The sequence below is a fragment of the Sceloporus undulatus genome, chromosome 2 (assembly GCF_019175285.1).
Source record: "Sceloporus undulatus isolate JIND9_A2432 ecotype Alabama chromosome 2, SceUnd_v1.1, whole genome shotgun sequence".
Lineage (NCBI taxonomy): Eukaryota > Metazoa > Chordata > Lepidosauria > Squamata > Phrynosomatidae > Sceloporus > Sceloporus undulatus.
The window spans coordinates 47,855,588-47,880,102 of NC_056523.1; the positions used below are offsets into that span (position 1 = coordinate 47,855,588).

The 24,515-nt window shown below is 40.8% G+C and overlaps 1 pseudogene; it reads left to right on the plus strand.

The window, feature by feature from the left end:
• The first annotated feature begins 9,871 nt into the window (after positions 1-9,871).
• LOC121920328 lies at positions 9,872-23,966 on the plus strand (annotated as a pseudogene).
• Positions 23,967-24,515: the final 549 nt, after the last annotated feature.

Sequence of the window (24,515 nt, forward strand, 5' to 3'; positions counted from 1 at the left end):
GAAATAAAATTGTGGTGGGTCCTGGAAATTTCAGTCCAAAATTTCAGTCCAAAAAGTAGTTTTTCCGGTCTCTGGATTCAAATTATCCAGATGAGGGAAGGTTTTCCTGGTTGTTGGAAAAGGAAAGAGAAAGAGAGGGAGGGAAGGTGATAAAAGAAAACAAAGGTTTTCTTTTTTATGTATGTGACAGTGTAATTTTATATATGTGACAGCGTCAGATAAGTGAGGGCACATTACATGGAAGTAGTGAGAGCTTAGCATCGGGCATTAAATATCATTTTTTAAAAATGTTATCACATCTACAAAACAGTCAAATAAAAAATGAGCACAATTAGCAGGCAAAGCTGAAAGAGGAGGCATGTAATGAGGTATCCTGGAAGTCGTCAGGACTAATGTTGAACAGGAATACCCTACATGGCAACATTATACCGCTGGAAAAGCGGTATAAAAATAAAATGTATTATTATTATTATTATTATTATTATTATTTTCTTATTGGTCAGTTTTATTTTATTTTAGATTCGGATATTGACTGGGCACAGATAACATCTTTCAAGAAGAATTCTCAGTTAAATGGTGAGTTTCAGATGTTGGTTTCAAAAAGGGATGAAGAAAGTGTGGTTTATGAGTGAGTCACATGTGGCCTGGCATCCCTTGCTGTGGACCTGAAGCCCCTTCCAAAAGATTCCCCAAGTCCCCAAAGAAACAAATTTGGTAAACTTTTCAGCAGAAAAATTACACCAAATGATCCAAGCCATCATAGAAACATAAAAAACCATCCCATAATCCCCTCCCCCCAAAAAGCTGCATGAAAATCAGTCATTCCTAATCTGAATCCCAGAATTGTTTCCAGCCATGCCAGAAGTGATAGTGAGGCCGAAGGGGATCACTCCTGCTCTCTCAGTTGTCTTTGTTGTTGTTTGCCTTCAAGTCATTCCCTACTTATGACGATCCTAAGGTGAACCTATTATGGGGTTTTCTTGGCAAGATTCCTTCAGAGAGGGTTTGCCACTGCTTTCCTTTGGGGCTGAGACAGTAATTGGTTGACTGGCCGAACCCAAAGGGTGTTCAACAATGGCTCTTTTTCATCCTGGAGAGAAGTGACCAGTGGGGTCCCACAGGGCTCTGTCCTGGGCCCAGTGCTATTCAACATCTTTATCAATGACCTGGATGACAGAATTGGGAGCATACTTATCAAATTTGCAGATGACACCAAATTAGGAGGAATAGCTAATAGTCCAGAGGACAGGATCAACATTCAAAATGATCTGAATAGACTAGAAAGCTGGGCCAAAGCTAACAAAATGAAATTCAACACAGAGAAATGTAAGGTACTGTACTGCACTTAGGGCAGAAAAATGAAATGCACAGATATAGGATGGGAGACACATGGCTGAATGAAAGTACATGTGAAAGGGATCTAGGAGTCCAAGTAGACGATAAGCTGAACATGAGTCAACAGTGCGATGCGGCAGCTAAAAAGGCCAATGCAATTTTAGGCTGCATCAATAAAAGTATAGTGTCTAGATCAAGAGAAGTAACTGTGCCATTGTATTCTGCTCTGGTCAGGCCCCACCTGGAATATTGTGTCCAATTCTGGGCACCACAATTCAAAAAGGACATTGAGAAACTGGAGCGTGTCCAAAGGAGGGCGACTAAAATGGTGAAAGGTCTGGAAACCTTGCCCTATGAGGAACGACTCAGGGAGCTGGGGATGTTTAGCCTGGAGAAGAGAAGGTTAAGAGGTGATATGATAGCCCTGTTTAAATATGTGAAAGGATGTCATATTGAGGAGGGAGCAAGCTTGTTTTCTGCTGCTCCAGAGAACAGGAATCGGAACAATGGATGCAAGCTACAGGAAAAGAGATTCCACCTGAACATTAGGAGGAACTTCCTGACAGTAAGGGCTGTTCGACAGTGGAACACACTCCTTCCTCTGAGTGTAGTGGAGTCTCCTTCCTTGGAGGTCTTTAAACAGAGGCTGGATGGCCATCTGTTGGGGATGCTTTGATTTGGATTTCCTGCATGGCAGGGGGTTGGACTGGATGGCCCTTGCGGTCTCTTCCAACTCTATGATTCTATGATTCTATCACACGGGGACAATTGGAAGTATAAAAGGTGATTAACCTGTCAAAACTGCACATTCACGATTAACATTTTCATACGAAGTCACATTCAAAGCGAGATTATCCTGGGAATATCTCATGATAATCCTGCAATTGCACTAATGATTTTCAGATGATGTCATGGTGAAGAGCGATTAAAGTGCCATTATCCCATGAATAACCAGGCAATAAACAGCAACAAATCATTCAAAGGATTTTCCCATGAATGATTTTTTGCTGTTTATTGCTTGGTTACTCCATGGTTATTCCCAGGATAATGGCTCTTGTGTGTGAAAATGTTAATCGCGTTTTAATCTCAATTGCGTGATTTTGATGGGTTAATCACCGTTTAAACTGCCAATTTCCCCCTGTTTGATAAACTCCTATGACTTGCCCAGGGTCACCCAGTGGGTTTCCATGGCTGATCCAGGACTCAAACCTTGATCTCCAGTATTCTAATCCAACACTGAAACCATTACACCACACTGGCTCTCTTTCAGTTGTCTGCCCACAATTTGAAATCTCAGCACACTCCATGGGTGTTAATGTTGAAAATAATGACTTGTTAATATTGTCATGATGTTTATGACTTATCCATGTGCATACAAGACTGCCCTCTAGTGAAGCTAGCTAAATAGCTCATACTTTTACTTACTGAGGCCTTCACAAAGATTATTTCTGATCCAGGTTTGGAGCTGCAAGTCTAACATGCTTGCCACCATCCCCATGTCTATTGAGAGATGGTTGCAGATTTAAGGAAGAGAAGCAAACTATGTATGGAGAAACATAGCTGTGGATGAATTCACTTCCCCAAAGAAGTATAACTTTAGGTATTGTGGGTCCAAAATCCGTGGATGTTCAAGTCCCATTAAATACAATGGCAGAATAAAATGGTGTCCACTTTATAAAATGGTAAAATCAAGGTTTGCCCTTTAGTATATATATGCATTCAAAAAAATTTCAAGACGTGGATGGTGAAATCTGTGAATACAGAATCTGTAGATACAAGTGCAGTGTAGCACTTGAAAATGCTCTTCCTTTTCCTCTTTCTTATTTTCTCCTTAAAATGTGCTCTTGAAGAACACAGCACAGGTCATTGATTTCTGTACATTCAACACACAGTCCCACTCATTTCGTTCCCTGTCAGCTACACAAAAAGCTATAACCTCCAAATGTCCATTGTTTGAGATGGGGAGAAAGATGTTTAGTGTCAAACCCCACCCCAGAACTCTTCATCAAATGAGAAATGAGTTTTGACATGGAAGCCAAGTAGTCAGGCAGCTGAAGACCAGCCAGGTCCCAAGGGATGAATAAGATGAACAGCTAGTAAGCTCCTGAAAGGAGTCTAGCCAAAAGCAGCTGGCCAGACCCACTCTCTTAGATGGACTGTGCAGCTAAAATTAAGATCTGCTTTAACTAATAACAGCTAGAAAGTTGGATGGGGATAGAAACCATCACCATTTTAAGCCAAGCAGTTTCTCTTACAAGCATTGGTAACACCCCTTTGTTGATGTTAACTGCTGTCAAGTCAACTTTGATTTACGATGACCATATGAATGAGATACATCACAAGTCACACCACACCACATGCCTTCAAGTTATTTCCAACTTATGGCAATCCTAAAGTGACCCTATCATGCGGGTTTTCTTTGGCATGTTTTTTCAGAGGGGGTTTGCCATTGCCATCCTTTGAGGCTGGGAGAGTGTGACTTGTCAAGGAAACTCAGTGAGTTTCCATGACCAAGCAGGATATGAACCCTGGTCTCTGGAGTCACAATCCAACATTCAAACCATTACACCATGCTGGCTCTCACCTCCAAATCAACTTATCATTCATAGCCCTGCTCAAGACTTGCAAGCTCAGGGCTGTGGTTTCCTTTATTGGGTCTATCCATTTGTAATGCAGTATTCCTCTTTTTCTACTGCCTTCCATCTTGCCAAGCATTATTGTCTTTTCTAATAAGTCATGTCATCTCATGATATGTCCTAAGAACAATCTCCGTTGTCATCTTGGCTTCCAGGGTGAGCTCAGGACTGATTTGCACTTTGTTGTTGTTGCTGCTGCTGCTGCTGCTGTTGTTGTTGTTGTTGTTGTGTGCCTTCAAGTCATTTCTACTTAGGGCGAGGGTTCAGAGAGGGCTTGCCATTGCCATCCTCTGAGGCTGAGTGTGACTTGCTGAAGGTCACTCAGTGGGTTTTATGTCTCAGTGAGGATTCGAACTCCAGAGTCAAAGTCCCAACATTCAAACCATGTTGTCACGCTGGGTCTCATCTAGCACCTGTTTATTTGTCCTTTTGCAGTCCAGGGTATGAGTAGTTGCCGAACTCTTCTCCAGCACAACATCTCAGTTGAGGTTATTCTCTTCCTATCAGCCTTCTTCACTGTCCAGCTTTCACAACTGTACATAGAAGCTGGAAATACAATGGCATAGACAATCCTGACTTTGGTATTCAATTATATATCTTTACCGTTGAGGATCTTGTTCATGGGCTGCCCTTCCAAGTCCTAGTCTTCTTCTGATTTCTTCAGTGCAATCTCCATGTTGATTAATGACTGAGCCAAGGTATATGAAATCTTTCACTATCTCAATATCTTCGTCTCATAATATATATAGATATATATCATATATATAATATATATCGTTGTGGTAATTATTTTTGTTTTCTTTGCATCAGCTGTAAACTGCCTTTCCACTTTTCTCAAAATATTAAGAAATCATTCACAAGTCTTTGCTAATTTTTGCTAGTAATTTCGGGTATATCTCCATATCTAAACTGCTGATGTTCCTTCCTCAGTTTTCATCCTTCTTCCTCAAGAGTTCAGTCCTTCTTTGCATATGCACCTTCGGCAACACAGAGTTTTTTGTGGGTTTTTGAGGCTATGGGACCATGTTCTAGAAGAGTTTCTTCCTGACGTTTCGCCAGCAGAGAATGAAGATGCCAGCCACAGATGTTGGCGAAACATAGGAAGAAACTCTTCTAGAAACATGGTCACATAGCCCGAAAACCCACAAAAAATATGGGTGCCAGCCATGAAAGCCTGACTACACCAACAATCGAGTTGCATAGAAGGCAGCTGACGCTGGAAACCATGGCCACCCCATTTTCTTCTTATATTTCATTTCTTCTGTAAAGCACTGTATAATTATCTGACTCAAAAGTTTCTCATCTCTGTCTCTCTAGCCGTCTCACCTCAAGTTACTGAAACGTTTATCCGTTCCATTTCTGTTTTGCAATGTTTAGTGTCCCCTGCTTTCATCCTTCTCGCAATCTATGTTCCCCTATGTGTTGTGTGTGTTTTTGGACTTTCCTTTCTCCCTCTCAGCAGGTCAACAGTGCACATCATTTCGACTTGAGTCCAGTTACAATTTGCCACAGCGTACTAGACTTGTCCTCCACTCCTCCCAAATAGTCTTATCTTCTGTCACCTATCGCTTTTTTCATTTTGGATTGAGTCATATATGGTCTTCAGGTAGAGCGCTTTAGGAGCTGTTTACTGTTGTCTTCTTCTCCACCGTACTAACAAGCATTAGCTATTGTAAGTAGGGCTATAAGTGTGTTTTCTAATAAATGCCCTGCATACAGTATCTGTTTTTTAATTGACAAGAATGAACTAATAAAACCAATCAAACTGTCAGTCGCAACTAGATGTACTGAAAAAATGAATATTACCACATTACACACGATACAGTGGGTCTGCTTTGTTGGGCTGAACGATAACACCAAAATTAAGTCTTCTTGTCTGATTTACCTCTCAAGATTAAACCTTGTGTGTGAAGATCATTGTATGCAACAGAAAGAAGGAGCATACATAACCGCCATTCTGAATGTAATGGAAAACTCTTGGCCTAAATCCAACTGTTATTCCTAACTAGATTGGTTTACCAAATTCCCATTAATCAATTGGTGATTCTCATTGGATTAGCAACTAAATTTAGGCTCTTAGAATCATAGAATTGTAGAGTTGGAAAACACCACAGGTGCCATCCAGTCCAACCCCATTCTGCCATGCAGGAAATCTCAATCAAGCATATCTGACAGTGGCCATCCAGCCTCTGCTTAAAGAAGGAGACTCCACTACACTCAGAGGAAGGAGTGTGTATTTCATGGAGCTTGCATCCATGCTCCTGGGTCCTGTTCTCTGGAGCAGCAGAAAACAAGCTTCTCCTTCAACATGACATCCTTTCAATATTTAAACAGGGCATCATATCACCTCTTAACCTCTTTTCTCCAGGCTAAACATCCCCAGCTCCCAAGTCGTTCCTCATAGGGCAGGTTTCCGACCCTTTACCATTTTTGTGCCCCTCCTTTGGACAGCTCCAGTTTCTCAATTCTTTTCTGAATGTGTGCGCCAGAACTGGGACACAATATTCTGGTGGGGCCTGACCGAGCAGAGATAAAGTGGCACTTTACTCTCTTGATCTAGACACTATACTTCTATTGATGCAGCCTAAAATCGCATTGGCCTTTTTAGCTGCCGCATCACACTGTCACTCTGTTCAACTTGTGGTCTACTTGGACTCCTAGATCCCTTTCACACGTAGTTTCATTCAGCCAGGTGTCACCATCCTATATCTGTGCATTTTATTTTTCTGCCCTAAGTGCCGTATGAAAAGAAACCTTGTACTGTACTACTAAGTAAATGCCTAATTTAGCAGGTATTGGTTGGAGGCCAATGGGAAGAGGAGGCCACGAGTAAAATGTTAACTCTGAAGTAAAATATACAAAATGCAGAAAGTTTTGTCACTCTCCGCCAGAGATCTTTGCCTTCCCATCTTCAGTGTACCTACATTCTGGGCTCTGTTGTGCTCTTCTAAATGACAGCATGGTTTTGGTTTTACTACTTGAAATGACCCCAAACACACATAAGCAGACACAAGCAGAAGGCGAAGCATGTATGTTATCTCTCTGCTCCCTTTGAATGGCTACCGACAGTTCTACAATGAAAGGGAAAGCTTTTCAAGGGGACAAATGTACATTCACTTCAACTATATATATGTGTGTGTGTGTGTGTACCTATTATCTATGTCAGCCTTTCTCTATGGCCCTGGGCCATGGCCTTGCTGCTGCATTTATCTCTCTCCTCTCGAGATTTGCTTTTCATTTATTAAGGAATAAAGGAAAGAGGAGGAAAACAAAAAAGCAAAGAAGCCCAGCAGGGCAAGCGCCCCCTCCCTCCCTCCCTCCCGGTTGCCATGGCAACAACCGCTGACGCGCCGAGGCCCTGCCTAGGCCGCGCGGCGAGGCTGGCGCGCCTGATTGGCTCGCTCCGCCGGAAGCGCTGCCTGGTTGGTGGTTCCAGTGGTTGCCCGGGAAAGAGGCTTCCCCGCGGTCCTCGTGCGCGAGGCCACCTCTTGGGCGGAGGAGGAGGCGGGGCGCGGCGGCGGATTTTCCTGTGCGCAGGCGGGAAGGGCTCCGGGCGAGGCCCCCCTCTGCTTTGAAGCGAAGGGTGCTGCCGGGAGGTAGGGCAAGGAGGGCCCTCCCGCCTCTTCGGGGCGGAGTGGCTTCCTCTCCTTGTCGCGCCTGCCTGCCTTGGCTGGGTCTCAAACAGCACCGAGGCCAGGTCCTTGCGCCTGGTTTGTGCAGGACGCTCTTGAAAGGCCACGTCCTAAACGAAATGGCAGCCTGGTCCATAGGAAACCTCACTTTCCCGAGAGAGAGAGAGGCATAGTCCCCTATGGGCAAGGATTCCCCAGTGATTCCTATGGGCAAGGATGGCTTCCCTAGGGACAGGCTGCTTGGGTTTCTACATCCCCTTTTAGGTGGTAAATGGGGTACTTTTAAATGTGGGTGGTCTGGATCATATAGGGTTCTCTGCCCTTTTGAGTTGAGGTGTGTGGTGTCTTTCTTAATTGATTTGTCCCCGCCTCAGTCATTTATTACTACTACTAGTAGTAGTACTACAGGGGTTTTTGTTTTGGGCTAGCCTAACTCAAGGTTCACTTGGTTTTTGCTGAGGAGAGAAGACGCCAGCAGCCGCAGCAGCAGCTGTCTTTTGTGGGTCTTCCAGGCTTTGTGGTCCCTGTCCTAGAAGAGTTTGCTCTTATGTGTTTCACGCAGCATATGGGTTGTTGTTGTTGTTTGTGCTTTACTTAGATCCCATCCTTCTCCCGAGGCTGTGGACTTGTCAGGGCGGCTTACAAGATTGAAAAACCGCTGTACGATTAAAGACACGCAAAAATATATATAATATAGATTAAATTGCAAAAATGATTAAAGCAAATTCCATACTGAAATCCAATTTAAGATGTAAAGCACTTAAAATACATTAAAACATAATACAGCAGCATGTCATCTGCCTTAAATAATAAACGACCTCTAATAAAACAGACCCAGATCCTCTTTGCCACATCCTCCCACCCAGCAGGCCTTGCCATTCAACAACCGAGAAATGCACCAGATTAACGTGGAATCACTCCTCCCTCCCCAGGTCACACAGTACCATTGAGCCCATGCCATTACAGGGCTTCTCTTATGCCATTTTAGCATATGCTGAAGCCACAGGATATCTTATCAGTGGCACATGCGCCTGGGGAACATGCATCCCACGGCATCCTGTGCACGTTCCCATTATTTTCATGGGGCGTGAGTACTATATGCGATTTCCCCTTATGCAGGGGTCCAGAATGGATCCCCCCCGTAAAGGAAGGGAGGACTGTATATATACCCCACTCACCTTTTCTGAAGATGCCAGCCACAGATGCTGGTGAAACATCAGGAACAACAAAACTCTTCTAGAACATGGCCACATAGGCTGAAAAACCCACATAAACTGGATGCCAGCAGTGAAGCCTTTGACTTCACAGGCCTAACTTTCTCCTGAGGGCATCTAGTGTAAGGGCTCATCTTCCAGTAGTGGCTTTTAAAGAATGCTGTTCTGCAAAACACCCGGCCGATGGGATGTGGCAGTTTGTTGGTTATGTCCTGATTACAAAGAGATAGCCTAAATAGATTACCTCTTATAGTGCAGCTATTCCACTTTTACTGCTCTGGCTGCTCCTCCTGTTTGCATTCTGGGTTTGCGTTTAAGGAGGGGGCATTTAGAATCTTCAGCCAAAGAGCTCTTAGGCCTCAATGAACTACAAAACCCCAAAATGCAACGGAGGCAGCCAGAGCACTAAAAGTGGAATAGCAGCACTCTATGAGGGCAGTGCAGTAATGTGTGTCAGTGGATTGTGTTCTGGTAGTACTATAATGCATTGCAACAGTGGTCTCAACCTTCCTAATGCACAACCCACAACCTATAACATTATTTCATTGCTATTCCTTAACTAACTAAAATATGTGTTTTCTTAGGTCTTGGGGTGACCCTGTGAAAGGGTTAGTTCGGCCCCAAAGGGGTCATGACCCACACATTGAGAACCGCTGCATTCAGTATGCTTCTGCTTGACTTAGCCAACTTCTTGGGGTTTTTAAAAATCATTCTGGAGTCAGGGCCATGATGTCAGGATTGCGCAGATCCGGTCCCTCATACCCGGTCCCATGAGTCATGGCTCGAAAGCAGTGTTAACAGGAAGAAAGAGAGTTTGGATAGTAGGCAACTGCCTGCTGAGAAACAAAACAACAACATGTTTCTTTGCCTTTGCTCTGTCCTTTTGTCTTCCTAACCTTTCTGCTGAAGCAAACCAGGTAGGAAGGACCAGTTCAGAAACTGTTGTGGGCAGATATGCCCAACTCCAGTTTAAAGAAGACAGCCCAGCATGTTGGAGTTTTGAAGGGGGCTGAAAGACCAGAGAGCCAGGTACCACTAGAGAAGGAGATCCAATATGACCAAATGCACTCCACTGCGAACTTCAACCTGGCTAGGAGAGTGGGAGATTGAGGTTCATACCAGTTCTTCATCTGGCCCCTGCTATTTAGGATAGTGCATAATACTAGTAAACACTGGTTCAAAAATGTTATGGCTCAAACTATTTATAAATATGGTGAGGTTTTCTTACCTTCTTGGTGAGGTATATCTTTTAAAAGAACTTTTGATGTGAAATGTAGTGTTGAAGACAAGATGGTGTTAGCCCCATTGTTTCAAAGATTGTACATGACTTGAGTTGTTTGGAGAGTTTTTAATGAGAGTGCTTTTTTTTGCACAGGTTCTGTCAACAAACTTGATAAAGCTGCCAGAATGTCTGAAGTGGAGTGGTTGGTGATATGTTGTTGAATGACTCTGGATATGCATGTAAAACATTAAGCGAAAACTGTGAAGCTATTCCTGACACAAAAACCTAGAGATATTATAGTCACTATTGGAGCTACTGTACCAACTGGCTTTGAGGGACTGCCGCGGAGTAGAAGTACAAGGAGGAAACTAGGATCAAAGTCCAGAATTAGCAAGGACAGAGGAAAAATCTATTTTGAGATTTCTGCTATCAGCCCTTCACAAAGGTTGTTTATTCTTATTATTAGAGTAATGCTTGTTGTTTTTTCTTTGAAGCTGTAATGTAATGCTCTTGCAGTATCAGCATTTACCTTTGTTGATTGGTTATAAAGGCAGGATGCAGTCTAGTTTTTGAAACGGTTCTTTCGTTTGAACACACGGAATACAAATACTGGAATTTGGGTGTAAAAAGAAAGATGGAGAGAGTCGGGGGAACACTCAAATGTTTTTATTTTGTAATTGGGGGGGGGAAACCATTTGAGTGTTCTTCCCCCTCTCGTTTGTGTGAAGAGAAGGGGGCTTTCAAACAGCCCTAGAGATAAAGGACTCCCTTATTCTCTCAAGGCTGCTTGCCATCGAAGTTCCATTGTGCTGCCTATCCCTTAGCTCAAGCCCCCAACACAATTACCACACAATACAGGCCCATCCTTTCCCCCCTTCTGGGCTTGTCAGGGGAAGGGGAAAGGGAGGGGAATAAAGTGGCTGCTGTACACCTGTGCAGTAGCAACTGGAGCCTGCAGATTAGGATGAAGTTCTGACCGTTCAGTTTTCTTGCTGGTTTCTGGTTTTATTGCCACTCCCACATTTTACCTACCCATCAGCCTGTGACAAAGGACAAATCTGGGATTTACTGCTTCAACCAGGACATTTTTACTCTTTTCAGTCTGAGATTTTCCAGGTTTTCCAGGACATGCCAACCCTTGTGTTAATGCTTGTTCGTGTATACACTGGATTCAGTGGAAATAGATTTGCAGTCTTTAGTACTATATCACACTTCAAATCTGAAGATTGCATTTTACATTGGTATTCTAACAGCCAGATGAAGAATGCATTTAAAATATACAGGAACAGAACACAGATGTTATTCCTCAAAATACAAACAAGGTATTTCTCTACATGTCTACAGGCCAAATCAACTCTACGTAGGCTGGCATATAGGATTGGAAAAGGCCTCTCCAGCAGAGAAGAAATCAGTAATGTCTTAATGTTTATCTAGGTCACCAGTGCGCTCAGTTGACAACCTGTTTGTTGTTGTTCAGAGAATTCAAAGATTATGAGTTTAAAGAAACAAAGGTAAGCATATTTTTTACTCCATGTTTCCAAGTATAAGATTTTAAAAGACAAAAAACCTCATTTGGTTTTATAGAAGTTGTCTGTTTTTTGATGTGTGAAAATTAGGAGTTTCAACATGCTATGCAATGGGATAATTTACGATGATTTTCTTGGAACAGTGCTAAACCTATATAATTATTGATGTGTGTTTGAAACGCTTTTCATTTTGTAATGCTCAAAAGTTGTTAGTGATGTACACAAGATTAACAAGGTCCTGCTTTGCAGGTTTATTATGTACCCTGCAACAAAGGAACTGAGGGAAGACGACAGGGAACAAACCTAGGCCCCACTTCTTAAAATTATATAGAGGCTTTTATAAGAACTAGCATGACTGGAAGAGTTTTAAAACTGAGAATCCATGGCAGGCTGATGATGTCTTTTCATTTCCTGCCCCCAGTGGTTGCCCCTTCCATTTTTGTCAGATGAAACTCACATTACTAACAGTATGCAATATTGAACAATAAAACAACAAAAAAAAAACCTGCAACCAAACAACCGGACCATAGAAATTAGACTCACGAAAATAAAATAATAACAAATTTATTCTAACCAGATAACATCCGATCTGAAAACATAGAGCACGAAAAAATACAGCCGAACAAACATTGTTTAAATTATATGCCCGATAGGTAGTTTTGTTATCTCCTGAACCCCACTAGTGTCTGTGTCTAATGATTTGTCCTAGGAAAGGCAATCCAAAATTGCAATGAACATCAATGGGGAAAAAAAACATTGGTAACAATTTGTGGCAATGCCTCTGACACTGGCCCACATCCTGTACATCTTAAAAGCCAGTCTATTAGATACCCACATCCCAAGCCATTTAGGCCAAAATCCTTGGTGATGAAAGTATAAGTTGCATTATGGTGTGTTCATACACTTTTAGACAGTGCAGAAGGACAGATGCAGGTAATGGTGCGGGCGGAGCGGGTTCTGCATGCAAAACTGTTGCAATTGTGTTAATACAGCCCAGCTATGCCTAGTTATAATTTCATTAAAGTTTACTGCCTCTGACATTATACACGGAGGTAACAGCTATACCATATTCATGATTTCTCATATGTGCACTCGTATTCTTTATAGGGATATATTCAGTGTGGGGATTGTGTGATGCTAGTTTATCATATTCATGCCATGCTGGGATGATGTACGATGGTTCTAATGGTTAAAACCAGCCCCTGCAGAACCAGCACATCACATTGCAGAAACAAATAAGGTCTCATATGTTTCAGTTCAGTAGTGCCAGCCAAGCAAATTATAGCAACGTTTTGTACCAATTACTTTCTGAATGCTATCCAAGGTTAGCCCTGTAGAAGGTGTTTGCAGAAATCGAATGGAGGTTTGCACATTAATGTCCATTCATGGTTCAACCTCCCAGCAACTAGTAATATAAATATTTTATATTCCAGCAAGTTATAGATCCTATTACCATCTAGTGGCACAGAGTGCAACAAATCCAGTACAGTTTTCCTTTTGCCTTTAGTTTTCTGTTTTCTGAGATTTGATTATCTTTCCATGCATGCAATCTGAGTGTTTTCTATAAACTCAACAAAAATTTCAGTAGTTGTTGTGTGAAGGACTACTGTTAAGTGGTTGGTCTAAAAATCTCAGTGACTATGAATAAGCCATTTCATGCATCTAAAGTTCACTGTACGTAGCCATTATATCATATGCCAGTGCGTTAGCAGCAACTACTATTTAGCTGAAAGTATGCAATGGATCTTCTATCACCTTTGAGACTAACTGGGAAAAAAAAAGACATTTGTTACAAGCCTTTCATAGACTTGGTCTACTTTTATCAGATTCAGAGGCATCAGATGTATTCTAGCTGAAATTTAAAAAACAAAATAAGTACTGTTTTAAATGTTTTATATTATTACTGTTTAATTCTGTTTTAGTACTGGGAATGGGTGGTGGTGGTAGGTCTAGGGTTTGATTTTTTACTCTATTGTAATTTGTTGTATTTTTTTGTTGTAACCCGCCCAGATTCTTCGTGATGTGCGGGCAAGAAAAAATCTATTATATTTTATCTATTATTATTTTATTATTATTATTGATTATTACTTGGCTGTATGAAAGAAGCTGTGGGTAACTTTCTCTGCTGTATTATAGGAGAAGCTCTAAAGGATTTAGAGGACTTGGCTAAGAAAACTGCTCGGGCTGATTGCTTTGGAAGTATGGAAGTTAAATACAAGCTTAGAAAAGAAAAACAAGACGGAAGAAAGGCAGTCAACAGGTAATTCAAGAAGAAGGAGAAGCCAAAGGAAGACGATGATGTGAACAGAGCTGATGGTGAAGAAATGGATGATCCCGTACAAAATACTTCTGAGTCTCCTGAATTCCAGACCCTGAATGTGCTGATGAGAAAGTACCACTTGATGAAGATGAGCCGTCTGATCCTAGAAAGAGGTGACATCCATGATGAAAACAGAAATGAATTGGAAGATTGTAAGAAGTGTGACGGAAGCAGAGACCTTGAAGTTTCGGTGAGTGACTTGCAACAGAGCTGGTGATAAACAAGCTTTAAATCAACGAGCAGCAAGAGATTTTGGAGGAGCTGTACAAGTTTTTTCCCAGTGGAAAGCAGATATTCCCATTTTGATTGTAGAGGTAAACACTAGTAATTGTAGTGCAGGCAAGAAATACATTTTCTTTTACAAGCAAAGATTTAGCAATGAGTTATGACAGGTTTTGAGCCCTAATTTGTTTCAGCAATATCAGATAATCCGGTGCAGTGCACTTTCTTCACTGAGATATGGAGAGCAGTGGCGGAACTGTACATGATGTCATTTATCTTGTATTGTCGTCTTAAATCTGTCAGACTGCCAAGGTGTTGGGATGTTTTAAATGCTACTGGAATGCTAATGTACAGTGCTGGGCACCCACGTTATGCGCAGGTGCGACTTACATGGCTGTTCAGCTGAAAGCCACACTGGGAAGAAGCGCTTGGTGCACCCTGGACAGTGAGTAATGGTGAATGGGGGCTGAGCATACGTGGAATTCCCCTTATGCAGATCCCCGGCATAAGGGAAGGGCCCAGTGTATTCATTATAAAATATTTTATCTTGCCTTTATTGTGGGGATCTTGGGGCACCGTATACAAAATGAAATGTATAAACAGTTTAAAACATTTTTTAAAAATTCCCAAGATTTAAAATAATAAATTAGTTTGAAACAGGATTACAACATTAAAAAAATCAAAAAAGTTTAAAAACACATTGTAAAAGGTACCATTCAAAAACTGTACACATAAAAGTAATGTCAGCTTAAAGGCTAAAAAACCCCATCTTTTTGACTTGGCATCAGAAAGAAAGAATGATGGACCACTATTGGACCTCCAATAGAAGTCATTCACACGTTTGGGTGCCACTGGATAAAAAGGCGCCCATCTCTCCATTCGTTCTCCCATATTTTTATAACCCTCATGTTGATAAGAGCAGGGTCCCCTCCTGCAGACCTCTGTCCTTAGATGTGTTGCTCATGTTGAATTCCTAAGCTGTTTAGGGGGCTTTATATATGTCATCATTCTGTGCCTTGAATTATCTTGGAACGCCAGGTGGCACAGCAGTGCCCCCCCCCTCTTTTTTTGTTTTTTTTTAGTAGGTATGTGTGTTGTGTCTATAATGCCCCAGGCAACAATCTTGCTGCTGCATCGCATTTTGCAATAACTTGAGTCTTTCTCTTCAAGTACACGCTCACCTACAGCACATAGAGTAGTCCAGGGAGGCCACCCGTTTTTGCAGCCGGAGCCCGGCCTGCTTGACTCAAATTTAAACCAGACGAAAATTGTTCGGACAAAAATTTTCAAATCGGGGGGTGCTTTTTTAAAATGGAGGGGCCACTCACAAATTGCTGATCTTTACAAAATGTTAATAATAAATGCATGTTTCGGGGGCTTCTATAGACAATTGCCCCCCCATTGCCTACTTGCCCCTTCTCCGCTTGCCCCCCTTACCCGCCTCCTCCTGATAGGCCAAAGCCCCACGCCCTCAGTGAGAGTCCAAAGCGTCGCGCGGGGCAGGTGGCCAGGACCGGGCTGGGGCCCGGTCCCGAGTCCCTTGCGGGCCGCATCTGGCCCCGGGGGCCGCAGGTTGCTACCCTGCAGTAGTTAATGGAAAGTTACCAATGTGTGTGGATGACTATGGCTAGGCTTTCCCTCTCCAAAGAAGACTTTAGTTGAAGCACCCGTTTTTTTTTAAACTGGCACCGAAGCACTGACAGAAAAAATGTGAAGCCTGCTGACTTATTGTACACACACAAGATATTACAGTGAATAGACTCTGTACCACTGAGTAATTAGGTTCCATATGTACACTTAATGTCGATAGTGATAAACTGCCTGCAATTTAATCGTCCCCTCTACATGGGATGTTATTTATTCAGTCATTCACTGAGGAGATTATGTGCATGGTAGCTTAATCTTTGTTGTACTGATGGAGAGCTTATTTGGCTATTGTTGTTTGAAGTTCAAGTGCTCTCTATGACTGATGTAGTTACTAAAGTCCTAACTGAAGACCTTTGATGGACACACAAGGCCCTTTCCTTACACAGGGGATCCGTTCTGGATCCCCCCGCATAAGGGAAAATCCGCCTATGCTTGAGCCCCATTGGAAATAATGGGGCGTGTGCATGTGGCGGAGCGACACGCATGCGCCATGGGCACACGCACCATTGTTTTCCTCCCCAGTTGGCTTCCGTGTAAGCTGGAAGCCGTGTAAAACGCATCCGCGCATGGCGCGGGTGCACTGTATGTGCATTTATAATTTGCTACAGTGCGAATGAGACAATTATCATGTCAATTTCATGTTTATGTACATTGCCTAATTACTGAGCAGTATAGATCTACTTATCTGTAACAGCTTCTGTATCAAGCACTCTGAACCACGGGTTCTGCTTGAGCCTCTAGTGACAGTAATGGATTTAGTAGTAACCCCAAGCTAAAAGCTTGATCTTTCAGTGGGAGTACAACACTATCCAGGGCAGTTACCCAATTACCCAACTCATGAACCACACCACTCCATAGAACGTCTCTTAATTCGGATTCAGCTTCAATTTATTGGCTCTCATCCAGCATAATATAGCATCCAGGCACAGTTCCAGCACTTGCATAGCTCCAGTGATACGGAGATGTCAAGCTAAATATCATCATCATATTTATTGCATCCCGCCCCAAAACTCCTTATGATGTCACCCAGTGGTTTCGTATAGATAATGAACACCATGGGAGACACGATGGAGCCCTGTTGCATAACACAGCTAAATGATAATGGTGCTGAGCAGGAATCTCCCAGTGCTACTTTCATGATAAACATTAAGTTCAATAATAATTACCCAAATTAATAAATTGTTTCTATGTAAAACACAAAAGGTTGTCTGTTTTCCTGCACCACCCCACCCTCACTTCACAAAGAAATATTATACTCATCTCAAGGTTTCCAGATACTAGATGCCTGACCCTCATTGGGACACAAACTCAAGGACTATGCCTTAGCAGTACAGTATGTGCTTTACAAGCAGTTGGTCTCAGGTTCATTCCCTAGTATCTCCAGATAGAAGTAGAAGAAGTCCTACTTCAAAAATGGGAAAGTCACTGCCCACCAGTGTTGATAATATTAGGGAGGTCAGAGGTCTGCTCACTGTAAGGCAGACACCACTTTAACTGCCATGTCTCCATCATACAGGATTCTGAAATGTGTAGTTTTGTGAGGCAGCAGCAGTCTTTGGCAGAAAAAGCTAAATACTTTGTGAAACTACAGATCCCATAGGATGAAGCTCCACCACTTAAAGCGCCGCCAACATGCATTATTTTTACAGTGTAGATGAACCCTAGGTCTCCAGATAGCAAAAATTTTAGAAATTATGTTGTCCATTTTCTGATAAAAGATAGTAGCTCTAGCATCATTAAAATGTAGTGGGTTATACAGTTAATATTTCAAGTCTTTAGATATGATGGAATTTTACTCCAGGTTCTTCTCAACATCCACAATAATGAAGTAGTGGTGGGAATTGCCTTGACAGAGGAGAGTCTTCATAGAAGAAATATTACACATTTTGGGCCCACAACTCTACGATCTACTTTAGCTTATGGTATGCTTAGGTAAGTGAAGATTTGTCAATCAATTGAACAATTTCAAGGTTTGCCAGCGTATCCCTTCAATGTGCTTGACTTGTGAGAAGTCAGAGCTTTGCTTTGAAACTGATTTCCCCAATCCTTAAGGCTGGGCCAGACCAGCATAAAAAGCTGGCTTCCAGCCGGCTTGGGTCCGTGGTGAATGCATGACGCACGCCCCCAAGACACCTGAAAGCTGGCTTCATGCTGCCCACACACCAGCTAGCTTCAGGGTGCTCCAGCGGCACAACTACACGCCGCCAGAGCACTGTAAAGGCAGGGTGGGAAAAGCAAGCTTTTTGCCAGCTCAAAAAGAAGCAACATTTTGACACTTCCTTTTAGACAGGCAAAAAGGCAAACAGGTTACCCCAACCCTGCTCTCTCAGGGGCAGCTTCAAGCCACCCCTTTGGGGCGGTCTGTTTCGCCCCTTAGTACCTTAAATTACAGTATTCAAAAATCAGGATTGGCTGGTTTTAATTAAATAACTTTTTAAAAATTATTACTGGTATTTTAAATGGATTATTCATTTTTAAAAAATATCAGTTGCTTCTTTGTAATCATCTTATTTTATAGTGCAAAGAATGCCATTGAGAAACAAATCCTTCAGTTAACATAAGTTCAACCAAAACAACTTGCTTTAAAAGAGCACTTTTTAACAAATAATTATTTAAATTAGCAGCCATATCAAAGCCTAAAAACCTTGGATTGCCACAAAGCATTAAGACATTGTTGATCAAGCTTTCTAATATGTAAAATAAGGTTTCACAATATAAGCATAAAACTTTTCATTAAAATATTTATTAAAAGGGGGGGATTTGGGGGTTTTTAAAACACGTTTTTCTCAATCCTGAAAAAAATGCTCTAAGGGGGTTTTATCTGCTCTAGTTTCAGTTACATGTATCTTCCCTCTGCGTGTAATTTTTTCCCCTTTGCTTTCCGTTCCTTTCTTTTCTTTCTTTTTAAATAAACAACCACAGCAATACTTATTAACTATTAATTACATTTGGTTTCAAGTTACTTAAAAATAGGCATTTTTGTTTTTGTTTTGAAAAAGATCAAATATATCCTAAGTGTATATCAGTTCAGTATTTCAAAAACAGTATTTGTATTTGATTTTCGTCTTATAATTCAAAAGAGAACGTTTTTTAAAATAGTGTTGTGTATATTACATTATTTTAAAGCATTATACTTTAACTACATCAGTGTTTAATAGTATTGTAATATCCTATCTTGGTATTTATCACAAATCAGAGGATGGATGTTTTCTTTTAGCATCAGCTTCTTTTTATCCATTTTTTTCAGGCTATGTGATCCTCAGCCAGCTGATATAATAATTGATCCAATGTGTGGGACAGGTGCTATACCAATAGAGGTACACTGTGTGTATGTGTGTGTGTACATTTTCAAGTTGCCTGTAGTCCTTCCCCATTTTAAAAGTTTTTGCAAAGCATTAAATAGCTTGTGCAGTGTAGGCTTTAATCCTGTACTTACCGTATATACTCTTTTATAAGTCTAAAATGAACATAACATCCTGAAGTCTCTAGTCTATACAATGAGGTAGGCTAGTGTTTATATAGATGGCTTACTGCTCCATTCTTCCATTCTGCAGCTGAGATAACCATTCAGTGCAGCTCTAGAAATTGGAACTGCTTCTGGCAATCTACTCATTTTTGGGTAGAGAGGCAGGTTACCCATCAGCTGTTGATCATATCCCTGGGTTAGTGATGGCAAACCTTTTAGAGACCGAGTGCCCAAACTGCAACCCAAAACCCATTTATTTATCGCAAAGTGCCGCACCCCTCTGGCTTTCTAGTAATGAACTCTGACAAACTCTGTGCTGGGGTGATGGCGCACCTGCCCACAAAGAAGGCTCTGAGTGCCACCTCTGGCATGCGTGCCATAGGTTCGCCGCTACTGCCCTAGGGCAATTTGGTATAGAGCCCTGATTTCTTTCTTTAGCACCCAGGCATTTCTTGAGGTGCTATGGCTGGTGGATAAAGTATAATTTCCCCTTGTAATCATAAATTATATGATTGTTATCTTCTAGAATTAAATTTCAGGTGGGTTGTTATTATTGCTAAGTTCAGTGTGTGTGTTTATCACTAACAGGGGGCTGCTGAATGGCCTAATTGTTATCATATTGCTGGAGATAACAATCCACAGGCTGTGAAAAGAACAGCAAATAATATTTCCTCTTTACTGAAGCAAATTCAAAGTAAAGAAAGGTAGGAGTTAAATACATAGCAGTGACATATAACAATAATTACTTGTTTAATGTTTTCATGTTTAACCTGATGTTTTAAACATGATTAAGAGTTCACAGTTATGTGAATGTTGGTTTTGAAAAACATTTTATAATAAATATTTTCTTGTGTGATCTGTTTTTTGTTTTGTTTTGAATTCATGATAGCATATCTGCAGGAAAACCCATAGATAGCATTCAGTGGGATAGTTGCAATCTACCAATGAGGACTGGCTCTGTGGATGTCATTGTAACAGATATGCCGTTTGGAAAGAGGTAAAGATCCATTAAATATATATGCAATTTACATTTGTTTTATTTTGGATCTGGAGCCTTAGGTAGTGCAGTGAAACTCCCAAATCTATCGTGAATGGCTGGCTAAGTTAAAGCATGCAGCTATATTACAGAATTGCTCTCAAAGTTTTGCTAACTGTGAATGTGCCTGTAGAGCTCAATCTTTGCCCTCCTGATTGTCAGCAGATACTTTGGTCTTAATTTTTCTAGCAGATCTAGTAACTTACAGACAAAAAATGGTTTGCATCCTTACCCAGGGTATTGACATGTTTTTCCAAATAAGCCTGGATCTGTAAGAGAGGAACAAAACATTGTTTTGCTTGGGAGCAGCAAGCCAGGTTTGTGAGTTTAGATGATAGGCGCAGGTGAATGTGTGAATATGCAGCTTGTTCACAATAAGAAGGATTTTCCTGTAATTCTGTTTTACCATTCTGTGTAAAGATGGGCATTTTGAACAGAAAAGTGACAATCCAGGGTTTAGAAAATGTTTTTGGACAAAAACATATAATTTAGTAATTCTAATATATTTATTTGGCAAAATAGGTAAATTAAGTCATAATTCCACATTCCACAAGATTTGGCCATCTCTGATCATATTCTTCATAAGGTAAAATCTGAAAAAAAAGGTTGATTTTCATTGTAAGTGAGACTGAGTGAATTGCTGAATTAAATACATCTGCTAAGTTAGGGAATTTGGGGTAATGAAAGCCTAGAGAGGCCTTGCATTCTGAATCCTACAAGCCCCACTCAATCTGTTTTCCTTTTCTAAGCTTTGCTTGAAATTGTTGATGCAGTTTTTCAGGACTAAATGTCTTTCTAAAATGTTCATAAACTGGAGATGATTAGGATTCTACACAAACTACTACAATCCAAGCTAGAGGTCTTTTGTAATTCAGTGCATGCACTTCCATTTGTTTACTGTTTACAATATCAAGAAGCAAAATAGTATTGAAGATTTTGATTTGTTTTCAGTAGGTTGAAATGGATTGCAGATGACTTAAACCCATGGATATGCTATGTACTGTGCTTCAAAAGCAATCTTGGAGGTATAGGATGAATAGGAAGGGATATATGATATATATAACTCCTCTAGTATAATTCTTGTACTTTATCTAAGACACACATGAAAGATTGGGAATACCATTATCAACTACCGGTAAATTTCCTGCAGCCTCTTGTGCTAATTTTTAATTGCCATAACTCATGGAATATCATTGATGAAAATAAATGGACTAGCACAAATGATGTGCTAGATACAGAGTCATTTAAAGTTACATTTACTTTCTGCTGGTTCCTAATTTTACTACAGAATAGGATCTAAGAAAAACAACTGGGATCTCTACCCGTCATGTCTTCTGGAGATGGGTCGAATCTGCAGACCAAGAACTGGCAGAGCTGTGCTACTCACTCAAGACAGAAAATGTTTTGCCAAGGTAGGTAGCAGCACCTCCGGTGTTTTTTCTCTTTGTGGCTGACATGTAAAGGCAGTAGAGCTGATTTGATTTAAAGCTGTGTAGGAAAGAATAAATGTTTATTGAGAACGAATACAGATTAAACTGAAAGTTAGAAAACATCCTTTCTTTTGGATCATGAATTGTAGTATTTTAAACACATTCACTGCTGTATATTTTTATTACTCATCTGTGTAATTTCATATTTCTGGATTCTAAAATTATGCTTCTAAACTAGATATTGAAGAGTTTTCTTCTTTTAAAATCGGAAGTAATTTTAATATTTTTCTTGTTATGATTAGTTTTTCCTGATTTCTTTTTTAAATGTTCCTGCAAGTGACTGCTGTAACGTTTTGACATTTATCTTGCCAACTGAGCATGAATAGCTATCAGTAATATCCACCAGATCTGACAAGAGTAACTTGAAAATATTTTTACATTTCAGGCCTTGTCAAAAATGGGTCATCTGTGGCGAAAATCACACACTATCTGGGTGAACGTTGGGGGACTCCATGCTGCTGTTTACCTTCTGAAACGTACTGCAGAAAAAACTGATGATTTAAGATCACACTGGTAAAGTCTTGACCAATATACTAGGGCAAACTTGCATTTTTCAAAGCCATTTGTAAAATGTTCAACTGAGATTCCAGTTCAGCCAGTCATAACTACTGAGTGAAGCTGAAAATATGAGCAAGTAGTCAAGCTTGAAGATTAAGATAATTTGTGTCATATTCAACTAGAACCTCTTGAAGGAGCTTTCAGGGCTCAAGTAGGAAAATATAACCAATTTATTCATAAAACTAGTGACTTCTGTGTGCCTGTGAATCTAACTAAATATTTCAGTTTGAGTGCAGATAAATTTTTAATTTTCACAGAGTAAGGGGCGAAACAGACCATACGCCGTGACCCCAATCCATCTTTTTGCTGGCCGAAAAAAGAGTGTCAAACAGCTGCTCCTTTTTGATCTGGAAGAAAGCCAGCTTTTCCACCCTAACGTGGCAGGAAGCTGGCTTTAAGGCGCCCCAGTTGCATGCGGCATATAAGCACCGTGCTGCCAGAGCGCCTGGAAGCCAGCCCTAGTGTAAACGACCAAGCAGCTTGAAGCTGGCTTCCGGGCGTCTTGGGGGCATGCGCCATCTGCACATCATTCCCCCCCCCCCAAGCTGGCAGGAAGCCATTTTTTATGCCAGTCTATTCCAGCCCTTAGTTACCTGCTTTTGTGGAAAGGCTAGCATGCTGTAACATGCTAAACAACCTCAGGTTGCAAAAAGGCACATTCAAACTACTGTTTTAGAATCCTGAAGACAGGGTTTTTCTTGAGTGTTAATCAGTTTAGGATATCTTTTATGTAGGCAAGGTTACTTTGATGATAAGCTTTTGCCATTGGAGGAACTTCTCCATTTCATGTTGTTTTAGCATTGCCAAAATTGGGCAACGGGGATACTAGAAAGTTTTGCATCTGTTTATAATTTGATAAATAAATGGGCTCTGGATTACAGCCTAAGATCTTAATAGTGCTGTCTGGTTTCTCACCTGCTACCTCAGTTCCACTGTTTACTTTGATATGTCTTGTACACTGTTATTGTACATTGGGCTGAAAATGTGTGCCATCAGTCTTTGTAGTTACTATAGTCAAGGTTATAATTTAAAATAAGACTTGAAAATGCTGTAGTTATCTTCACGTGCACTTCTTTTCTTTTGGACACTTGATGGAATCAGACTGAACGTATTCTAACAGTATCAAGCAGCTAACAGTGTCACTTCCTAATAAAGAGTACAGTCAATAGCAGGAGAGCAGTAGCCTGTCTTGATTTTTGAGCAAAATCCAAATACAAATGTAGTCAAAATATGTTTATTGATGGATTTTATCCACTGTTTATATGAGTGCTGAAAATGACTTGTCAGATTTGGGAGGTTTGAAAAGAATAGCTAAAGAACCTAATTAGTTGAATACATAAGGGTTGGATGCACTGTCCATTGGTCTAGAAAAAACATAGAGGTCAAAACTGTCTGTTGTATATTCTAACATTTTTTAATTGAATGAAGATGGGGAGAAGGATGTGGCTGTGAGAAGCTACTGAATTAGGTTTTTTCAAAAGATAAGCACCAGCACTGTTCAAATTAGCAGTAAAAAAAGTTGTCTTTAAAGCACTTTTGCCTTCCCAGGTTATAATTAACTTGCCATTGGGGGTTATTGGGGGTTGTTTTCATGTTTCACAGTAGTATGTTATAGTACTGAGTTTAATTTTTACCTGTATGTAATAAAGGTTTTTAACATAATTATCTCTTGTTGCGCTTATTTGTAGTGTTCATAAAATGATACCAGTAGTTTTTCAAGGAGTGTTTTAATTACTGTATGTACTCATGTAAAAGTGTAGAAATGTTAGTCAAAAAATTGACCCAAAAAACCTGGATCCCCTTATTATCCACAGGTCAATGTAAGCACAGCAGGCTGTCAACATTCACTGGGGTTAGGGGCACAGGACCCCTGTAAATGTGGGGAAACTGCAAATTATAAAATATGCCAGGAAGAAACTCTTCTAGAACATGGCCACATAGCCTGAAAAACCCACAAAAAACTATTAAAAATACTATTTCTTTTTAACCCGAAAACACCTCTCTAGGACTCTCCAAGTCCTCCAGCACAACGGTATGGTCAACATCTGCCAGAAGTTGACTAAAACTGCAATGGAGGACCTACACATGGCTAGAGGAGTGTTTTCTCTAGTAATCTCTAGGTCCTCTAGATCAACTCTATAGTCAGCTTCCAGCAGAGTTGTACTGGAGTACCTAGAGAGAACGTATAAATTCAAAGCCACAGATGTGGAG